This window comes from Aotus nancymaae, unplaced genomic scaffold (genome assembly GCF_030222135.1).
Source record: "Aotus nancymaae isolate 86718 unplaced genomic scaffold, 86718_ANA_hifiasm-v0.15.2.pri h1tg000014l, whole genome shotgun sequence".
In the NCBI taxonomy this organism is placed as follows: domain Eukaryota; kingdom Metazoa; phylum Chordata; class Mammalia; order Primates; family Aotidae; genus Aotus; species Aotus nancymaae.
In genome coordinates, this window is record NW_026988425.1 from 91,214,295 (window position 1) to 91,238,155 (window position 23,861).

Genomic DNA, 23,861 nt, shown 5'->3' on the forward strand with positions numbered 1-23,861 from the left:
AGACAGTATATTCACACACATAAGAGCAGTGGAAGAGTAAAGAAACCATTTGGAGACCTTAAGACAAAAAAAAGCACTTTAAATTTGCCAGATATTGACAAAATAAAAGATTGTTTTGTCTGGAGTAGTCAGATAATTGCTTTAATTCTTTTAGTATAAAGTATTCTTTATCACAAGAATGTCTGCCCTGCTCTATTGAAGGCAATTATCCCTTAATACAGGCTCTGACAATTTGTAGTGCAAGTATTTTCTACCAAGCCAAAATTATGGGCACTTAAGGATTCTAAACAACAGTTATTAGAGAAAGAGAAAGTTTATTGCAGATGCATTGCCTTTAGGGGTAGCCTGTGCATTTAATTCCAGGACAAAAAAAAACAAAAATAATTTTGATGGTTTCTTATGACTAGAAATGAAAAGTGTGAGAATGATGGAAGTTTGTAGGGATGTTCTGACAGCTAACTATAATGTGCCCTATTAGCATCTGATATTTTAGCCAGAACAAATGCATCCCTTCCTCCCAAAAAAGCGATATGCAAAAATGTTTCACATTATGTAAGTCTTTTTTCCAAGAGAATATTATTACCCTATCAAGATAATTTAATCTCTAAAAGAATCTTCATGAATATGAGCAGATCTTTTGGAGACAGTCCACCTCAATTTTTTCTGTCTATGAAGCATTTATCATTACATGTAGTACTACGACAGTCTGTCTTTCTAGACTTTTGTTGTTAAGAGAAAGTGTTGCAAGGAAAGAGAGTAAAAATGAAATTCAGAGACTAAAATAGCATACATTTGTGTGTACTATCATGTAAAATTATGGTATAATAGTGAAATATATTAACTCATAACTTCTAAGTGGCCATTCACTAAAAAATCGTAAAAACAGATGACATTTTCTCAGTTTTTTTTTTCTTGACAAGAAATATATTCTATTATGGAGAACCTAGTTTTCATTATAACTTTTAAATAGTCAACTGAGAATGTAAAAGGGATTTTTTCTCATTAAGCAGATTCACTTGTTCTACATATTCTCCTTTAGCACATGCTACAGTCCTGTCAGTTATATCGCCTCCTCGTTAATACTTCCTACCTTTGTGCTAACCTTGAGCCTATTCCTCAGGATACAATAGAGAAAAGCTTGCACTTCAAAGTTGAACATACCCAAGTATAGAACAGGTTGCAAACACCTCACACCTAGATAAGTCTCCCTTCAAGCCCCTCAAATAAAGAAATATCATAAGGCTCAAACAGAGCTTTTTGCTTTGCTGAATCATGCTTATAAAATTCAGTTCACTACTCATACCACTGAGAATTTTTTCCCCATTTTACAGTGTGAAAGTGTTGTATGTACTATATATGTACCTACCCGATGCATGTATATACATATTTCATATGTATTATATGTGTCTTATATGTAGTTGGACTATATAATAAAGTACTCTAGTTCTCATTTGAATATCTTCAATTATTTTCATTAATCCTCTGCTCCATTAATAAATGACATATTAGAAAGTTATTTTAGGCACCAAGATGGCCGAGAGGAGGCAACACCTGAATGCAGCTCCCAGCGAATGAGACACAGAGGGCTAAATGACTTCACGATTCCAAGTGAGGTGCCAGGTTCGCTTCAGTGGGACTGGTAGGGCACTGAAAATAGCACACAGTGAAGGAGCCACAGGGCAGGAGCCACAGGCCAAGAGCCGCCCAGGGAGGGTGAACTGAGACAGGGTGGGGCATGTCCCCACCTGGAATATGCAGCCAGCTTGGAGGGAGGAGACTTCACCCATCAGTGCTCTGATTTGGATCCTGTGCTTACCTCATCCCTCCTGCAACCCACGGTCAACGAGAGCCCTGCCAGACTGAGGGGCACTGCAGATTGTCGACGCAAATCTGAGCAACGGCTCCCACCGGGTGCCACCGTGTGCAGCAAGTTGTAGACGGAAGTTTGGACTAATGCCACGAGGATGGATCCGTCCCACAGAAAGATGCAGAGTTGAAAGCAGGGAATGGCCTGGCCAGCCCCTCCCCCCACAAACTCAAACTGAAACCCTGTGCTAGAGAGCTTGGCAGCCAATACACCAGTTTGACCCCAACCAGGAAGACTGAGCTGGGGAAGGAGAGATGCCATTGGGAAAGCGGGGCTAATCTCATCTGCAAACAAACCCCAGGGGAAGACCACCCACCCAGCAACCAGACTGAATCCGAGATAGCCCAGCAGCGCCTCTACAGGCCAAAAAAGATATAGCTCCAACCTCAATCGACAGGACGTCCACTCAGAGATTCCTCCCAAAATCACCAACTTCAAAGATCAAAGGGAGATAAATCCACAAAGATGGGAAAAAATCAGCGCAAAAAGGATGAAACCATCAAAGACCAGCACACCTCTTCCCCTCCCAGGGATCACAACTCCTCACCATCAAAGAAACAAAACAAGACAGAGAATGAGTTTGACAAATTGACAGAAGGAGGCTTTAGAAGGTGAGCAATAACAAACTTCTCTGAGTTAAAAGATCATGTTCTAACCCAATTTAAAGAAACTAAGAACCTTGAAAAAAGGTTAGACGAAATGCTACCTTGAATAACCAGCTTAAAAGAACATAGATGACATAATCGAACTGAAAAACACAGCACGAGAACTTTGCAAGGCATACACAAGTTTCAACAGCTGAACTGATCAAGCAGAAGAAAGGATATCAGAGATTGAAGATCAAATCAATGAAATAAAATGAGAAAGTAAGATTAGAGAAGAAAGAATGAAAAATAATGAACAAAGCCTCCAAGAACTATGAGATTATGTGAAAAGACCTAATCTATGCTTGATCGGCGTACCTGAATGTGACGGGGAGAATGAATCCAAGTTGGAAAACACTCCTCAGGATATTATCCAAAAGAACTTCCCCAACCTAACAAGGCAGGCCAACATTCAAATCCAGGAAATACAGAGAATGCCACAAAGATATTCCTCAAGAAGAGCAACCCCAAGGCACATAATCATCAGATTCACCAGGGTTGAAATGAAGGAAAAAATCCTAACGGCAGCCAGAGGGAAAGGTCAAGTCACCCATAAAGGAAAGACAATCAGACTCACAGCGGAACTCTCAGCAGAAACCCTACAAGCTAGAAGGGAGTGGGGGCCAGCATTCAACATCCTTAAAGAAGAGAACTGTCAACCCAGAATTTTATATCTGGCCAAACTAAGCTTCATAAGTGAAGGAGAAATAAAATCCTTTACGGACAAGCAATTGCTGAGAGACTTCATCACTACAAGACCTGCCTTACAAGAGCTACTGAAGAAAGTGCTAAACATGGAAAGGAACAACCAGTACAAATCACTGCAAAAATGTACCAAATGGTAAAGAACAACAACGCAATGAAGACACTGTGTCAACTAACAGGCAAAACAACCAGCCAGCAACAAAATGGCAGGATCAAATTCAAACATAACAATATTAACGTTGAATGTAAATGGCCTAAATGCACCAATCAGAAGGCACAGACTGGCAAATTGGATAAAATGTCAAAACCCATTGGTGTGCTGTATTCAAGAGACCCATCTCATGTGCAAAGACTCACATAGACACAAAATAAAGGGATGGAAGAAGATTTACCAAGCAAATGAAGAGCAAAAAAAAGCAGGGGTAGTAATCCTAGTCTCTTGATAAAACAGACTTTAAACCAACAAAGATCAAAAGAGGCAAAGAAGGGCATCACATAATGGTAAAATGATCAATTCAACAAGAAGAGCTAACTATCCTAAATATATTTGCACCCAATACAAGAGCACCCAGATACATAAAGCAAGTTCTTAACAACCTACAAATGGACTTAGACTCCCACACAATAATAGTGGGAGACTTTAACACTCCACTGACAATATTGGACAGATCAATGAGACAGAAAGACAACAAGGATATCCAGGACTTGAACTCAGATCTGGACCAAGCAAACCTAATAGATATCTACAGAACTCTCCACCCCAAATCCACAGAATACACATTCTTCTCAGCACCATATCACACTTACTCTAAAATTGACCACATAATTGGAAGTAAACCACTCCTCTGCAAATGCAAAAGAATGGAAATTATAACAGTCTCTCAGACCATAGTGCAATCAAATTAGAACTCAGGATTAAGAAAAGCACTCAAAACCGCACAATCACATGGAGACTGAACAACTTGCTCCTGAATAATGAATAGATACACAATGAAATGAACGCAGAAATAAAAATGCTTTTCGAAACCTACGAGAATGAAGACACAACATACCAGAATCTCTGGGACACATTTAAAGCACTGTCTAGAGGGAAATTTATAACAATACATGCCCACATGAGAAACAAAGAAAGATGTAAAATCAACACCCTATCATCAAAATTGAAAGAGCTAGAGGAGCAAGATCAAAAAAACTCAAAAGCAAGCAGAAGATGAAAAATAACTAAGATCAAAGCAGAACTGAAGGAGACAGAGACACAAAAACCCCTTCAAAAAATCAATAAATCCAGGAGCTGGTGTTTTGAAAAGATCAACAAAATAGAGAGACTACTAGCTAGACTAACAAAAAAGCAAAGAGAGAAGGATCGAATAGATGCAATAAAAAGCAATAAAAGGAAGATCACCACCAATTCCTCAGAAATAGAAACTACCATCAGAGATTACTACAAACAGCTCTATGCACATAAACCAGTAAATCTGGAAGAAATGGATAAATTCCTGAACACTTGCACACTCCCAAGACAAAGCCAAGAAGAAGTTGAAACCCTGAATAGACCAATAACAAGGTCTGAAGTCGAGGCAGCAATTAATAGCCTATCAATCAAAAAAACTCCAGGTCCAGATGGGTTCACAGCCAAATGCTACCAGAAGAACAAAGAGAAGCTGGTACCATTCCTGTTGGAACTATTCCAAATAATACAAAAAGATGGAATCCTCCCTAACTCTATGAGACCAACATCATCCTGATACCAAAATCTGGCAGAGGCACAACTAAAAAGGAAAACTACTGGCCAATATCCATGATGAACACTGATGCAAAAATCTTCAATAAAATACTGGCAAATTAAATCCAACAGCACATCGAAAAGCTTATTCACCACGATCAAGTAGTCTTCATCCCAAGGATGCAAGGCTGTTTCAACCTACATAAGTCTATAAACATAATCCACCACATAAACAGAACCAAAGACAAAAACCACATGATTATCTCAATAGATGCAGAGAAGATCTTCAACAAAATTCAACAGCCCTTTATGCTAAAAACCCTCAATGAACTAGGTATCAATGTAACATATCTCAAAATAATAAAATCTATTTACAACAAACCCACAGCCAATATCATATACTGAATGGGCAAAAACTAGAAGCATTCCCTTTAAAAACTGGCACTAGACAAGGATGCCCTCTCTGACCACTCCTATTCAATATAATATTGGAAGTTCTAGTCAGAGCTATTAGGCAAGAAAAAGAAATAAAAGGCATTAAATTAGGAAAAGAAGAAGTCAAATTGTCCCTTTTTGCAGACGACATGATCGTACATTTAGAGAACCCCATTGTCTCAGCCCAAAACCTCCTTAAGCAGATAAGCAATTTCAGCAAAGTCTCAGGATACAAAATCAATGTGCAGAAATCACAAGCATTCCTATACACCAATAATAGACAAACAGAGAGCCAAATCATGAATGAACTCCCATTTACAATTGCTACAAAGAGAATAAAACACCTAGGAATACAACCAACAAAGTATATAAAAGATCTCTTCAAGGAGAACTACAAACCACTACTCAACGAAATAAGAGAGGACACAAACAGAAGTAGAAACATTCCATGTTCATGGTTAGGAAGAATCAATATTGTGAAAATGGCCATACTGCCCAAAGTAATTTATAGATTCAATGCTATCCCCATCAAGCTACCAATGACCTTCTTCACAGAACTGGAAAAAACCACTTTAAACTTCATATGGAACCAAACGAGTACCTGCATAGCCAAGACGATCCTAAGCAAAAAGAACAAAGCTGGAGGCATCACGCTACCTGACTTCAAATTATACTACAACACTACAGTAATCAAAATAGCATGGTACTGATACCAAAACAGAGATATAGACCAATGGAACAGAACAGAGGCCTCAGAGGCAACGCCACACATCTACAACCATCTGATCTTTGACAAACCTGACAAAAACAAGCAATGGGGAAAGGATTCCCTGTTTAATAAATTGTGTTGGGAAAACTGGCTAGCCATATGCAGAAAGGAGCAACTGGACCCCTTCCTGACAACTTACACTAAAATTAACTCCAGATGGATTAAAGACTTAAGCATAAGACCTAACACCATAAAAATCCTAAAAGAAAACCAAGGCAAAACCATTCAGGACGTAGGTGTAGGCAAAGACTTCATGACTAAAACACCAAAAGCATTGGCAACAAAAGCCAAAATAGACAAATGGGATCTAATTAAACTCCAGAGTTTCTGTACAGCAAAAGAAACAATCATTGGAGTGAACCAGCAACCAACAGAATGGGAAAAAATTTTTGCAATCTACCCATCTGACAAAGGGCTAATATCCAGAATCTACAAAGAACTAAAACAGATTTACAAGAAACAAACAAACCCATTCAAAAGTGGGCAAAGGATATGAACATTCACTTTTCATAAGAAGACATACATGAGGCCAAGAAACACATGAAAAAATGCTCCTCATCACTGATCATTAGAGAATTGCAAATCAAAACCACATTGAGATACCACCTCATGCCAGTTAGAATGACAATCGTTTAAAAATCTGGAGACAACAGATGCTGGAGAGGACATGGAGAAATAGGAACAATTTTACACTGTTGGTGGGAGTGTAAATTAGTTCAACCATTGTGGAAGACAGTGTGGTGATTCATCAGGGACCTAGAAATAGAAATTCCATTTGACCCAGTGATCCCATTACTAGTTATATATCCAGAGGATTATAAATCGTTGTATTATAAAGACATATGCACATGTATGTTCATTTGTGCACTGTTTACGATAGCAAAGACCTGGAATCAACCCAAATGCCCATCGATGAGAGACTGGAGAGGGAAAATGTGGCACATATACACCATGGAATACTATGCAGTCTGAGTTTGTGTCCTTTTGTAGGGACATGGATGAATCTGAAAATCATCGTTTTCAACAAACTGATACAAGAACAGAAAATCAAACAACACATGTTCTCACTCATAGGTGGGTGTTGAACAATGAGAACACATGGACACAGGGAGGGGAACATCATGCACTGGGGTCTGTTGGGGAGGAATAAGGGAGGCACAACAGTGGGTAGGGAGGTTGGGGAGGAATAACATGGGGAGAAATGCCAGATATAGGTGATGGGGGAATGGAGGCAGCAAACCACATTGCCATGTATGTACCTATGCAACAATCCTGAATGTTCTGCACATGTACCCCAGAACGTAAAGAGCAATAAAATAAAATAAAAAGAAAGAATATAAGCGCATTTACAAATGTAATAACTGATAAATTAAACTTTATCAAAATTAAAAAGTTTTCCTCTGCAAAATCCTTATGGAGAAGACAAAAAGATAAGCTATAACTGGGAGAAAATAATTACAAAAAAAAAAAAGAAAGAAAGAAATGAGCACAAATAAGAATGCTGTATATTAAAAGTGGCGGGATGGCCGAAGAACAATTCAGAAGAAAATAAATACCTTAAGTGCATATGTGAGATAACAGGAAAGAATAAAAATAAATGACTAAGCTTTGAATTCAAAAAGCTACAAGAGAAGCATTGAAATAAACTCAAGGAAAGCAACATAAAATTTTTTAAAAAAAGGATTAATAAGACAAAATTATAAGTGAATACAAAAGAAAACAGAAGTCTGGACACACTTGCTCATTCATGTAATTCCAGCACTTCGGGAGGCAGAGGCAGGAAGATCTCTTGAGCCTAGGAGTCCAAGACCAGCCTGGGCAACATAAGTAGACATTGTGTATTAGTCTATTTTCATAATGCTGATAAGGTAGTTTCCAAAGGAAGAGGTCTAATTGGACTTCCATGTGTCTGGGGGAACCTCAAAATTGTGGTGGATGATTGTGATGGTAGCAGGCAAAGAGAGAGGAGCACTTGTCCAGGGAAACTCCCCTTATTATAACCATTAAATCTCATGAGATACATTCACTATCACAAAAACAACACTGGAAAGACCTTCTCCCATGATTCAAGGGACCACCAGGTCCCTCCCACAACACATGAGAATTCAAGATGAGATTTGGGTGGGACACAGCCAAGACATATCACCTTGTCTCTACAAAAAAATTGAAAAATTAGCTGGGCATGTTGGTACATGCCCGTAGTCCCAGCTACTCAGGAAGCTAAAGTGGGAGGATCACTTGAGGCCAGGAGGTTGAGGCTGCAGTGAGCCATGATCGTGTCACCACACTCCAACCTGGGCAACAGAGTGAGAGCCTGTCTCAATAAATGAATAAATAAAACAAAATAATGTACCATGATCAAGTGGGATTTATCACAGAAATACAAGGATCACTTAACATACACAAATAAGTAAATGTGATACATCATGCCAACAGAATGGACAAAAGCCATAGGATAATCTCAATAACTACAGAAAAAAGCAATTGATAAAATTCAATATCCCTCCATGATAAAAATTCTCAACAAATTAGGTATATAAGGAATATACCTAAATATAACAAAGGACATACATGATGAACATTGAGCTAAGGTACTGAAGGGGAAAACTGAAAGCATTTCCTCTAAAAAGTGGCACAAGGATGGCCACTTTCACAACTCTTATTCATCATGACACTGAAAATCATAGCCAGAGCAATTACAAAAGAGAAAGCAACAAAAGAAATTGAAAAAGAGAAAGTCAAACTGTTTCTCTTTGCAGATGATATAATCTTATACACAGAAACTCTAAAGAATCCACCAAAAACTTTCAGAACTGAAAAATAATTTTAGTGAAGTTTCAGGATACAAAATCAGCATACAAAATCAGTAGTATTTCTATACACCAATAGTGAACTAGTTGAAAAAGAAATCAAGAAAGCAATGTCATTTACAGTCTCTACAAAAAAAAATTAAAAAACCTAGGAATAAATTTAACCAAGGAGGTGAAAGATATTTACAAAAAAAAAAAAAGAAAGAAAAAGAAAAAGTACTGATGAAATATTGTAGAGGATGCAAAAAAAATGGGAAGAAATCCCATGCTCAGGCCGGGCATGGTAAGAGTTCAAGACTAGCCTGCCCAACATAGTGAAACCCCATATTTACTAAAAATACAAAAAATTAACTGGATGTGGTGGTGCATGTCTGTAGCCCCAGCTACTCAAGAGGCTGAGGCAGGAGAATTCATTGAACTTGTGAGGTGGAGGTGAGAGTGACCTGAGATTGCGCCACCTGCACTCCAGCCTGGGTGACAGAGTGAAACTCTGTCTCAAAAGAAAGAAGGAAAGAAAGAAAGAAATCCCATACTCATTGATTGGAAGAATTAATATTGTTAAAATGATTGTAGCACCTAAAGCAATCTACAGATACAATGCAATTCCTATCAAAATACCAATGACATTCTTAATAGAAATAGAGAAAAACAATCCTAAAATTCATATGAAATCACAAAAGATCCTGTACAGCCAATGCTTGAGCAAAAAGAACAAAGCTTAGGGCATTATGTCGCCTGACTTCAAGACCTACTACAAAGCTATAGTAACCAAAACAGCGTGGTATTGATATAAACACAAACAGATAGACCAATGAAACAGAATAGAAAATCCAGAAGTAAATCCACATATTTACAGTCAACTCATTTTTAACAAAGGCACCAAGAATGTACATTGGGGAAAGGACAGTCTCTTCAATAAATGGTGCTGAAAAAGCTAGATATCCAAAGGCAGGAGAATGAAACTAGACCCCTACCTCTCACCATACACAAGAATCAAATCAAAACAGATTAAAGACTTACATGTAAGACCTGAAACTATGAAACCACTAGAATAAAACATTAGGGAAATGTTACAGGACACTGGACTAAGCAAAGACTTTTTTGAGTAAAACTTCAAAACCCAGGCAACAAAAACAAAAAGAGACAAATAGGAATATATCAAGCTAAAAAGCTTCTGCATAACAACAACAATAACAAAAAAATCAACAAAGTGAAAAGACACACCACATAATAGGAGAAAATACTTACAAACTATCCATCTGAAAAGCAATTAACAACCAGAATATATCAGGAATTCATACAACTCAATAGCAAAAGTAATAATAATAATACAATTTTAAAATGGGCAAAAGATCTGAACAGACATTTCTCAAAAGAAGACATGCAAATGGCCAACAGATATATGAAAAAATACTCAACATCATTAATCTTCAGGGAATTGAAAACAAAAATTACAATGAGAGATCATCTTACCCCAGTTAAAATGGCTATCATCCAAAAGACAGAAAATAACAGATGCTGATGAGGATTCAGAGAAAGGAGAACACTCATGAACTGTTGGTAGGAATGTAAATGACTCTAGCCACTATGCAGAAGCATATAGAGGTTCCTCAAATATATTTTAGGAGGTTTCTCAAAATAAAACTACCATATGATCCAGCAATCCCACTTCTTCGTATATATGCAAAAGAAAAGAAGTATATCGAAGAGATATCCACACTTCCATGTGCTATTCACATTAATTAAGATATGAAATCAACCTAAGTGTTCATAAATAGATGAATGGATAAAGAAAATGTGCCATATATACACAGTGGAACATTATTTAGCCATACAAATGAAATTGTCAGTCATGGCAACAACGAGCCTGAAGGACATTATGATAAGTGAAATAAGCTAGGCACAAAAAAGACAAATACCGTATGAACTCACTAATAGGTGGAAACTGAAGGGAACTGGGAAGAAGAATAGAGACAGAAACATGCTAATGGATATAAAGTTACAACATTGGGAGGAATACCTTCTAGTGTTTTGTAGCACTGTAAAGTGAATATAGTTAACAATACTTTAGTGAATATTTTCAAGAAGCTAGAAGAGAGGATTTGAGCATTCACAACCCAAAGAAATGATAAATGTTTGAGGTGATAGATATGCTAATTACCCTAATTTACTTATTACATATTATATACATGTATCAAAATATTACTTTGTATCCCATAAATATGTATAATTATTACATATCAACTAAAAATAAAAGAAAAAAATGTAGGCAAAAGCCAAATACTGCAAAAATCTCAAATGATCATCAACAGAAGAATGGATAAATAAAATATGGCATACTCATACTCATCAATAATTAATTGCTGATACACATAACAGTATGGATAAATCTCAAAATCATTGTTGAATGAAAGAAGCTAGATGCATAAAGTATTGTTTTATTTATATTTATAAAAATATATATAACATTATAGAAAATGCAAACCAATCTATAGTGACAGACAACAGATCAGTGATTGTCTTGGGCCAGGGACAGAAGAAAGAGGAACTACAGAGAGACACGGGATACTTTTATAAGTGATGGATTTGTTCTCTGTATTGATACAGTATGGCTTCACAAAAATATATCCCTCTAACAATTCGTTCAATGTGGGCAATTTATTGCACTTAAATTATACCCATTAAAATTTATTTTTAAAAATAAATGAATAAGCCAGGATAAAACCAGAATAAACAGTACTTACTTCATGGAGTTATTTGAGTAATATATGAGATTACACATTTAATGCACTTATTATAGTGACTTGTGCATTATAAATATTTAATGTTTGCTATTTTTATTATCATTATTATTGATATGACTAAGATTATTAATAACTCATTTATTTGTGTGTGATGAAAAGTTGATTAGGTTTCGTCTTTCCTTGATGATGATTTGTATATTAATTGAGCCTCTAAACAATAGTCTACTTAGTTTCAAAAATGAATTCTTGAGTTAAAATGACTTCAGATAGTTGGTTGTTTGGCTTAAGGCTGCATTACAGAACCCATATCCTGGTGAACATGGTGGACTGAGTCAACTGCAGAAAATAGCTTCTTTCCCTCACTTCCTTCTTTAAAAAAAAAAAAATTACACAAAGAAGTCACTTATAGATGCTAACCCCTTTGCTTTCAAAGAAAATGCATGCAGACCTTTTCTGGTATTTTAGATAAAGAAGGCAAAATAGTGCCGAGGATTTCCCCCTGCCAGATGTTAATCAAGAACAAAAGATAAAGAAGGAAAAATAGGACAAAAGATTTCCCCCTGCCAGATGTTAGTCAAGAACAAAAGTAAAAAGTGCTCCATATTTTACAATATGACATCTCTAAGTCTTCTTACAGTCAGCTGATAGACCAAGAACACAGAGACTCCATGTCAAAGTGGCTTCAATGTATACTTTTTAAACTCTAAAGCGTAAGTAGTAAGTAGATATGAGAGAGGGGCTACCAGAAGCATATCTGGCTCTGGATTTTAAAATTTGAATGTTATAGTCAGGACCCAAATATTAAAGATTTAAAAAATTAGGAAGTGGTTAATCAACTTCATTAAGAACAATACATTTCATAGATGTTTGTTCAAGATAGGGCTATTTTTTTCTTTATTTTAATTGTTATAGGGGTTTTAACTCTGTTTACCTGCTTATATACTTGAATTAATTCAAGCTGTACAGGCTTTAGGAGTTATAGCTCCTTGAATGTTCCTGGAAAAAAAGAACGATCTTACATAAAGACCCAAAAGGAACAATACCCAGTGTCTGTCTACTTTAGACAGATCTAGAAAGCCACTAGAGAGTACTCAAGACAGCTTCTCGACAGTTTTCCTAGCCCCGTTTGTGAAGCATCAAAAATAAAGGATCAGAGATTCTTTGGACAAGGAAAAAAAGCCTTGAACATAAGACTTTGGGAAGAACATTAAAGTGCTGAGTGAAAAGTGCAATGTGCATGAGTAAGCATGTGCTTAAAGTATATTTGTATGCAGGAAAACATTTACTACAAAGACACCTGTGCCTGACTGATGCAGGCTGGGGAAGGAAGATTAGAGAGGGGAAAGGAAGAACATCTAGGATTTGGAGAAAAAAGAGAAACTTTTGGACCACACTTCAGTTTTTGGTGATTTTTCTTTTGCTTGAGGCATGTTTTTCAGAGTAAGATATTGCTGAAGGATGTCCATTATATCTAATCCACATACAAGTAGGTCCTATGCCTTCCTTTAGTGTATGATTAATCTGTTTGCCATTTGAAAACTTTTGGTCTGGGATCCATCCAAGGTATTTTACATAATTATCAGATACTTCATCTGATGTATGAGGACCCATAAAAGCAAAGATATATTGCAGTCCTTGGTTAGCATTATCAGAGCCATGAGTGGCTGTGCTGAAATTCAGGAAGGCATTCCTGAACGTGACAGTCATTAGCCCATGACTCGCCTGAAAGGGAGACCCAGGAAATTTTGCTGATTGAGTTATTCAAAACCAGACCAGAATTTACACTTGGCACAGTCAGAAGAAAGGCTGGACAATACCAACCAAATGGGTCTTTTCTTCTTCAATTCCTACGTTCCTTTTGGAAATTTGTTCTTCACATTAAAAAACTCGAGTACAAGTAATTTCAGAAAAACCTATACGATTTACAACCTAGGGGCCTGACTTTCTTATTGATACCACGTAATTCAATAATGCTTCTCTGGAAGTTCTTTATATGTATAGGAACAAAAGCTTGTGATTAAAAATGGAACATATGGATTGAAATTATTTCTAAATATGACACCAACTACTTGAAATCTAGGCTTTCACCATAGATAGCTAACTCTGGCACCATAGATAGCTGCTAACTCTGGCAATCCAGAACATCAAAGGAAAACAGCAAAATCAATATCAATGTTAACAAGTCCATGTACAAATACTCCAGTACTTCACTCATAAGATACACCTTAGGCTTTTTCCATGATAATTTCTGTTATTTTAGACATAATTCTAATACCCTAATTAGTTAATCTCGGGCCCTCAGTAATTAGAAGAAACAAAAATATGGATAAGAAGACCGATTCTTAGAGGCAGGTGCACATACTTCTGAGAGAAGTGACCCATCACAGATTGGTATGGGATGGATATTAAAAACATCAAAAAACCCAATAGTTTGGGATCTGTTTATTGTATTTAAAAGATGTCTAAAACAGGTAGGGGCAAAGAAATCTACATGACGTAAGAATCCCAAAGAGTCTCCTGGAATACAGTACAGCGTTGAAATTAAGTGCACAGACTCTGAGACACACAGCCTGAACTTGAGTCCTGTTCACCATCACCTGGTTTCAGTTCTCAGTTTCTCAACTATAAAAAAGGGAAAATACTATTATCTACCTCATAAAATTACTGTGACAGTTACATGACATTATAACTTTGAATTCACATATGACTTAATTTGTACTTGGCACATTGTATTGTAAGTACTACGTAAGTATTAGCTATGATAATTATGCATGTACATATAAACCGAATAGTCTGGATCACAATAATAATTATACCATAACCTTGTGCAGTGCTTCAGAAGATCCCTGAAAGATAGGCAGGACAGGTATCAGTTTGAAAAAGACTGCCTTAGCACATTCTCGTTTTTTGACCTACATTCTGATCACGTGCTTACTCCCTGGATAAATCACTTTCAGCCTCTAAATCTCAGCTAGAGCATGGTCTTCTCTTAGAAGCCTCCTGTGGCCAATAACCAGATGAAATAAGCTGCTTCTCCCCTACGGCGTCTCACTGTGCTCCTGTAACTCTCCTACCATGACACTATCTGTTCTGTGATAGTGTTCTTGACCACCTCTTCCACCAAACTGTAATTTTCTAAGACAAGAACTACCTCATTCAGTATTAAGCAACCAATCTCCGGCACATCATATGTGTTCATTAAATGTGTTCTTTTTGCATAGAATGAAATCAATCTGTTAGTTTGAAAGCAGGCCAATTCACTAAAAAAATCAATTTGCAGAATGACAGATTCATCAAGTGTACTAATTTATGAAATATATTTTAAGAAACATTTTAAATAGGTGTTCAATGGCTATGAGCATATTATTCTTAGTATTATATTTAAATTACTTGTTATTGAATTGGTAATTTAGTGAATTGCCTTGTAGAAAACTAGCTTTCAGTAAATTGGTTTTAGGAAAATTGCTTTAGAGCCCATAACTTTTCCTATTTAGTAAACAGTTACAATATTTCTTTTCTTCTAAAAAACATTGTATGTGAAAAATATGTGAAATTGGATGCAGAGTGCTTTGAAAGTTTCTATATGTTCCTAAGAAAATGTTATTATCGACCGGGTGCCGTGGCTCACGCCTGTAATCCCAGCATTTTGGGAGGATGAGGCGGGCAGATCACGAGGTCAAGAGATAGAGACCATCCTGGCCAACATGGTGAAACCCTGTCTCTACTAAAAAAAAAAAAAAAAAAATTAGCTGGGCATGGTGGTGTGCGCCTGTAGTCCCAGCTACTCGAGAGGCTGAGGCAGGAGAATTACTTCAACTGGGGAGGCGGAGGTTGCAGTGAGCCAAGATCGCATCACTGCACCCCAGCCTGGCACCTGGCGACAGAGCGAGACTGTCTCAAAAAAAAAAAAGAAAGAAAGAAAATGTTGTTATCTATTTTTATTTATGTGCTGGTATGAACAAAACTGGTTTTACCTGAATCGGCTATGTGCTACTTAAAAAATCATTTTTGCTTGTCTCAGCCTCAGACTCCATATCTGAAAGTTTCAAAAGCATTTTTATCAACTTGTCTTACATGTAAAATCCAACTAGAAAAAGAGACTCCACTTTAGGACTACGTTGAGGGTTGAAGATTGCATGTGCCATCTTACTAAGCAATTGAAGAAAGAACTCTTAATTCGCCACTCTCTTTTAGTATTATTCATAGGTTGTTCATAAAATATGGCCATAAAAAAATTATTTTTTATCCAAAATGAATCTAAGGAATTTAGCCCAGGGCTCAATAAAAGCTTATTATTTTTGTTGTTCTTAGTTGTCATTTATAGCTTAATTTAATATCTTGAAATGATATACAATTAACATTTAAATTAGTTTTATCCTCTGTAAGCTTTCACAACACAATGTAGTACAAAGACTTGACTCTATAGTCCATAAAACTCACAGTAGACCAAAGAAATGTTGACAACAAAGACACGCCAATGACAAAATAAGGAAAAAAAATAAAAAATAAAAAAACTTAAAAAAAGAAATGTATCATCCCTTCAGAACATCTGAATTTTTTTTCTTCCTTATAATCTTCAACTATGTGCTTGTAATAGTCATTTAACTAGGCTTTATCCCCCACAGAAACAAAAAAGATAACAAGTTTAATATTATCTTTAGTTAACAGAATACACATAACACCTCCACACCAACGTAATAAGAAAACTCTTTCTCAACCACCTTCCTTCACACTATGCTGGTAACAGACGTGAATGCTAATATCTGTGTAGTAGCACCTCTGTCCACAATTCAGCTATGCTGTGACTTCACACTTCATGAATGAGCTACAATCTAGTAAAAGGAAAAGAGAGGGAGTATTGTGCTTCCCCACTCCAAAAAAAAAACAATGCTGCAAAGACACTGTTGAGCCTGCCAGAGCAAACAGGACACATTGGGGAAGGCTATAACACAACCCCTTGGGAGAAGATGTGTATTTTCGCTGTAACAAAATCTATTAATTTCTTCAGTGTATCTCACACATGTAAAATGTAATGTAGTTATGCAATTGTCAGTTTTGTGCTGTTTGTAGTTCAGGGAGGGATGAATTCTGAATATGCATAACCCTTTTCTGTCATATTTAAACTAATTAATATTCACTTTTAGCATTAAAGCTGTTCTTGGAAGCTTTTCCCTACTAACATCAACTCTCTCTTTCAGTAAGAAACACTCTGCCTGCTTAGTAGTTATGTTTTTTCCATGCACCTATTTTCAGTGGATGTTTATTATTGTGGTATTGGATGTTTGTTGATGGCAGAAACTATAACCAGTCTCCCAGGTCCTCATTCACTAATACATTATCTGTAGGTACTGAGACAAAGCTTATTGATTGACCAGATACAATGCAATTAAAGATATTCCTTTAAAAATATTTTAATGAGGAAACATTTTCTGCAGTTTTATGAAGCCTGATGTTTTTAGAATAGGCATCAGCTGATTAGAAGTGGTCGTAGGCATTTCACCTGCCTGCCTTTTCTAATCTGGATGTGACAGTGTCATCTCTTGCTGTTCTCTGAACCAAACAGAGAAATGAGCTGTTCACAGGACCTTGGGAGGTGACTTAGAAGGGGAGAATGGTCAAGAAAAGAAGTCTTTAAAACTTCAAGTATCTTAGTATGTTTAAAAAGAGGAACTATATTCCAAAAGCTCAGGCTGAGCAGTGGAAGAATAAAAGAGATTTTCTCACTGCAAGCACACCCAGTCAAAGGGTATATCTGAAAACCCCTGGTCTAAGGTTCCCATGGAAAGACCTGTGAGAATCGAGTGATTCAGCAGATTTTAAGTGCTTATTTCCTTAGGCAGAGGTTAAACTTAATGTCAAGTGTTGAGTGAGTTTTGACTGCTTTTCCAGCTGCCCAGGCCATCTTTGTAAACACAGGAGTTAGAGATGAATACAACTCATTTATTCATGATATTTGCATGGCTTAAACCTTTTCACATTTGCCTGGACCAGAGGCACTCTTAAAGTCTGAGCAAATCTCAAAATGATTTATGAAGAGGCTTCCACTCTCACACTAAATCCACAAACATTTAAGGTGGATGTAGTCCAAGGTGGCAGAAGAAGCAATTTCCTCAGCCAACCTGGAGAAATGAGTGCTGCACAATCTATAATCGAGGGAAGACTGGTACCGCTGAAAAGATAACCCATTTAATAAAGGCTAAAAAGCTCCCTTTAAGGAAAATAAATATTTTTTGTGTTCCCCTGATAGTGCAATTGCCTTTATTATCTGGGTCTATAACAATCACAAGTTTTATATTTGTGTTCAACATGAGAAGAAACTACATACCAGATTTAGGAAAGGATAATTCAAAGAAATAGAAAAATGAGTTATAATGAGAAACATGCCTTTTACTTATTTATTTATTCACTTATTTTATTTCATTTACTTTATTTGCCCCTAGTAGAATATTTTTGAAACTAAATATTTCTCTTCTAGGGACCATTTGACTATTCTTTCTTCTTAAGATTGGCCCTTGGATGAGCTGACACTCCCTTTAACTATAGAGTTCAGTTCTCTAGTCTCTCAAACCCCTGCCAATTAGATAAAAGTTGAATGTGTTCCTCATAACTTTTACTTGTGAATAGGACAGTATTTATTTTTAAAAACTATTTGGGAAAAGTTCTCTTTTTACCATAAATGACACTGACAACCACTATTCATTTTACCTGGATGTCCAAAGGAAAAAACTTTCTCGATTGGCATACATTGATCATAACTTTAATAATTTAATTGTGAAAAAATGACCATGATACTCTGAAGAGCTTTCTTTCATAGAGTTTTGATGAATAAAATATGGAAAAATATGGAATATAAAATATTTTTAAATCTGAAGAGTATTATGTAATTCATTTAATTTCCAAAGTTTATTGTAATGCCCAAGGCAAAAATAAATACATACAAATTCCAATGAATATTTTATAAGTGTTGCTCTCTTCAAGTATTAAAAACCTTTTTCTTAAAATTTAGAAGATAAACTTAAATTTTAAGGATTGTAGATTCTATGAACATTTCTCCAAAGTTCACAAGGAAATGACTAAAAAGAGCCAGTCATCTGTACATAATGAAGACTATATAAATTGTCTTGAGGCAATTTAATTTTGCTCATTCGCTATTCCAGCTCCAAAGGCAAGCACAATGGAACAATATCCCATCTCTACCAGCCTTGCCAGAGGCACCACAGAGGGAGAAAATCAAGTTAATGAGGGATGGGAGAAGACATCAAGGGCCATCTGAGTCCCAGAGACATAACTGCAAACCCATCCTAGGAGACTGCCAGACTATAACAGTCATATATAACACATTGTAAAATAAAAAATCATTATTCAGTTAGTTTCAAGGAATTTTTTAAAGTATTTTTTAAGAAAACGGGGTTAAAAGATCATTTCAAAGTCTAAGGAGGTAACTCAGTAACGATACCAGACAACATTAGAAGAATTTTCCTCTTTGTGTCAACCTGCTTTTGGCAATGAATGGAATCAAGCTGGTGAAAGACTAATCAAACCGTAATGGGTGTGGGACTGTCTTGAAATAAACTCTTCCCCTGGGTTTTTAAGACATCAGCTCTGGCAGATGAGACCTGCCACCAATCAGATGTGTGATTGCAGCAGATAAATGACACCCACTGGACTTGCCTTATTCGCTCTTATGAAATTCCTGTCAGTTTTGAGACATAAATAATTCAAACAAATGGCCTTAGACACCAGAGGCTGCCAATTATTGTGTCACCAACTCACCACCATTTGTTTTGGTCACCAGAGTATTTGTTTTAAAAAACCAAGACTTCCAGATTCAAAATAAGTTTCATGATAATGCTCTTTTCTTCCAAACTAGTTTTATTTGCATTTTGAAAGAAGAAATAGAAGTTTATCATTTGGAATGTCTTTTGTGTCTCTTTGATTCCTCTACAAAAGTTTAAATATAATCGAGTTGGGAATTAATAGTACAAGCAATTACATCAGAAAAATGGAGCAAACACTTTCAGTATTTTTAAAAGAACCGTAAAATTCCCAGAGTACAATCAACCCATTTAAGAATTCAAGGAAGAGAATTACAATGCTTGCATCAGCCTAATAACTGAAATGAATCCAACATTTCCATTTTAAAGCCACTAATCCAAGAATAAAGGGGAGATGAAACAAATTCAGACAGCTATAAAAGCACTATGTTTGGGACTGAGTGTTGTGGCTTTGCCTGAAGTTTAGAATTACCTCTGACAGAGACAGAAGTTGGTAGGTGGACTGCAAAGTCATGTTGCTTTCCTGATTCTGTTCCTTTGTCATTAGCAGTTTGATGAACAATGGCATTGGTGTCTATATTATCGACTCCATTTAAGAGTAATTGTATTATGGCAATGTATGCATTCTTTTCTTCTTTTTTTTTTCAGTTCTACACTGTGCATTGTAAATCATTATCAGAATGTTTTTCTATTAATACCTTTAAGTATATTGCCCCCATTTTTGCAGCTGCAGCTAGCTGTAACAACACATCTTTTGCAAATTATTAACAATATTATGTCTTATTCTTGGACACAAGCAACTTTCAGAACTGAAGCTACTTCATTTAGTTCTGCTCTTCACAACTCCATAGGAGAAAAAAAAAGACAAAAGAATTCTAGAGGCTGAATTAGTCACTGACCTTCTTCTGCAGTTTAAATTGCTATTCTGTAGTGATTAAGTGAAACTCCATGAGGCATTCAGCCAGAGCCAGTCAATAAGTCATTACTCCCATCAATGCTGTTTTGTCATAGCTAAGACCCAAATTCAGTGATTATTCCCGTTACCAAAGTCTTAGTCACTCCAAGAAATATTCAGGAATACTTGCTATTCCTGAAAGATAAACCACGCTATTTTGTGACATCTTCCCACAAAGTTTGAACTGTATGAACACTTTCCTCACTGTTAAGATTTGGAAAGAGTGGCCCTGATGTAGGGTTGCTAGATTTAGCAAATCAAAACACAGGATGCCCAGTTAAATTTGAATTTAAGATAAACAACAAATAACTCTTAGTATAAGCATGTCTCAAATTTTATGCAGGATACACTTAACTTTAAAAATTATTTGTTGTTTATCTGAAATTCAGGTTTAACTGGGCATCCTGTATTTTATCTGGCAACCCTACCTGATGGCATCACTATTAAGTGGACAAGGGAAACGAGAGAAGAAGGCATCCACGACTGCAGGTGGCTCAACTACAAACTGAGATTCAGGAAGTAGCCAGCACAGGGGCCTTTAGAAATATTTTTTTCCTGGAGGCAAAGGGAAGCTTTGACTGGTAAGGTCAATGCAACAAGGCTCTGGTAAGAGACCCAGCACTGAGAAGAGCAGAGGCCAAGAGCAAAGGCCTCAGCAGTGCTCATGGGCTGCTCAATAATGGACACACCTGCTCCTGATGGGCGGCTGCCATAAGGTGGCTTCCCTGTGAGTATGCTTTTCAAGACTAACGATGTGCAACAAAAACAGTCAGGCAAAGCCAGGAAAAGGCCTGAAATTGAGAAATTAGCTATCTAGCTTGTTTTAACAACCACCCCTATTTAGGTATCTCCAACTGTTCCACTCAATCATTCAGAGGAGGACAAAGGACAAACATGTATTATTTGGGATAGATTTGGTTTTGCAGAAATTTCCCAAGTATCTTTTAATATAAACCTCAGTTTTATCTTTTATCAAAAATTTATTAAAATAGTAGAAAACAAATTGCATTTACATTCCACACATTATATGTAAAATTGCGAGTAAACATAGATAGATGGTGGAAAGAGACAGACAATAACTAAGGCTAATTGAGATTTTGGAGATCATTTTTGCAGTGTTTTTCTAACAGTCATGATTTTCACATTCATCTTCAAGTTGATAGCACTAAGCCCTACTATGTCCAGTGCCCACGAAAATTTCTAAATATGAGTTTTATGATCCCTTAAGTAATCTACTTTTTGATCCTCTTTGCACTCCTAGAAACATTATTAGGTAAGAGTAGTATAGGCGTGAAAGCATTCTTTCACTCATCATGGATTCTCTCTCATTAATGTCTTCACCTCTTTTTCCTTTATGTCTAATTACACAGAAGCTAGTTGACAGGTGCACTTCTAACTTGTGAAGCAATTAGTATGATTTTCATAGTTAATTTTAAGATATGCTTAAACAATAAATGTGTTAAAGACTTTGCTGTCTAATATGGTATCTGCTAGCCATATGCAGCTATTTAAATTTAATCTAAAGTTGGGATTAAATTTTTTAAAAGTTTAAAATTCAGTTCTTCAATCATTCTAGACACTTTGCAAGTGCTCAAGAGCCACACAGGGTTAGGGGCAACTGAGCTGGACAGTACAGCTCTGGGACATTTCCAGTACTGCAGGAAGTTCTTTTGGACACTGCTGTCTATAGACAATCATATTTTCATACTGAAGTAGGAAGGATATGCATATTTTTAGCACCACTCTGTCCAACAGTAATTATAGGAAAATAGAAAAAAATATGAAAGATATATTTGAGCAATTTAGTTGGAGAAAATTTACCAGGTTAGGCACCATAAATGCAACAATTCCAGGACAGCTTTGAGGAATTAAAGACAGAAAGACATCATACACGTAAACGTGCTTTCAAATGTGAAAAAAGATTACTATTGCAAGTGTGATGAAATACAGCCACACTAGGGGCTTTCAAACAAGACTGCCAGGGTAAACGCCACTTACTACTTTACAGCTGTTTGATCACAGGTAAGTTATCTGATATTTCTATGCTTCCCTTTTGTCACCTATAAAATAAGCATAATAATTCTACCTACCTTTTTCATCAGGGCCACCTCATCTCTGTGATTGGTGCTCTCTAAAGTACAGCACACACCTGTGCAACTGTATAAGTCAACCCTTTGCATTGGGATTTGAAGGGATTAAATAACTGAATCAATTTAAAAGACTGAAACAATACTAGGCATATATTAAGACATTCAATAAATGTTAACTATACTTGAGCTATTTCTCAAAAGAAAATTTCCCAAATGAAAGAATCTAATAGTAGAATTGAAAGTCATTCATAACTAGGGTTATGAACCAACCTGGTTTGCCATATGGAGATTTCAGTTTTAAAACCTCAAAAAAAAAAAAAAAAAAAAAAAAGCAAACCAGAATAAGTTAGTTACCCATGAAAAACAAGGAATATATTTAACCACTAGAAACACCCACAAGTAAACAAAATTTATTCACTTTATCCAATGATTACCAATCTTAGTAACAGCATATGGCTAAAAATTATGAATTATTCAAAATGTAAAGGTATAAGGGTTAGTAGGAGACGAAGAGAATTAATATGGTTCTTCTTGGCATTAATGTGGGTATCTATATGAAAGCCAAAGTTATACAGCTGGAGCAGAAAATAACACCGTCCCTGTGACTTGTGACTTTTAAATAACAGCACTGGATATCTCAGCATAGAATCAGATGGTTGAACTAGAATTGCTTTTTTTCCCCATCTCTTCTTTTTGACTGGAGTCAAAGGCTTGAATGCATCACCCTAGCTGCTCTCCCTTAAAACCTTAACGCTAAAGGAAACCGCTGACCAGGAAATGTTTTATTACTACAGGACATCTTATTTTTCTGTTGTTCTATTATTTACAAGCCATAAAAGAATTGTATTTTCTCCCTATGTATTTATCACATCACCATTGTTCAAATGCAATCTACACCTTGGCACTTGAAGAAATGAGATGAGAAGTGGTGTTAATAATGGTTTTAATTAAATCAAATGTTTATGACTTCCTCTAAACCTGCTTCTTTGCACAGCCTGGAGCAAGAACACAGCAGGACAGCAGCAGCCAAATCAGGAGAAGAGCAGATACAATTACCATGGATCCTAAAACTAGCAAGTTGCTTTTTATGCTACAAATTTCTATTCAACCAAGCACTAAATTGGATTTTACTGGGCAAGCCCCCACCCAGTCAATGCTTTTGTGAGTCCCATGGACGACGGTATTATTGTTCATCCACATTTATTTGGAATGCTGAGAGACCATAAGTGAGGATAATAGGCAGGTCATTACAAACAGACATTTCTACACTCTGTAGAAGTTGAAGATCTCTTTTCGGTGAGAATGTTCTCTTACTTAATAGATATATTTCTCTTTTTTTTTTTT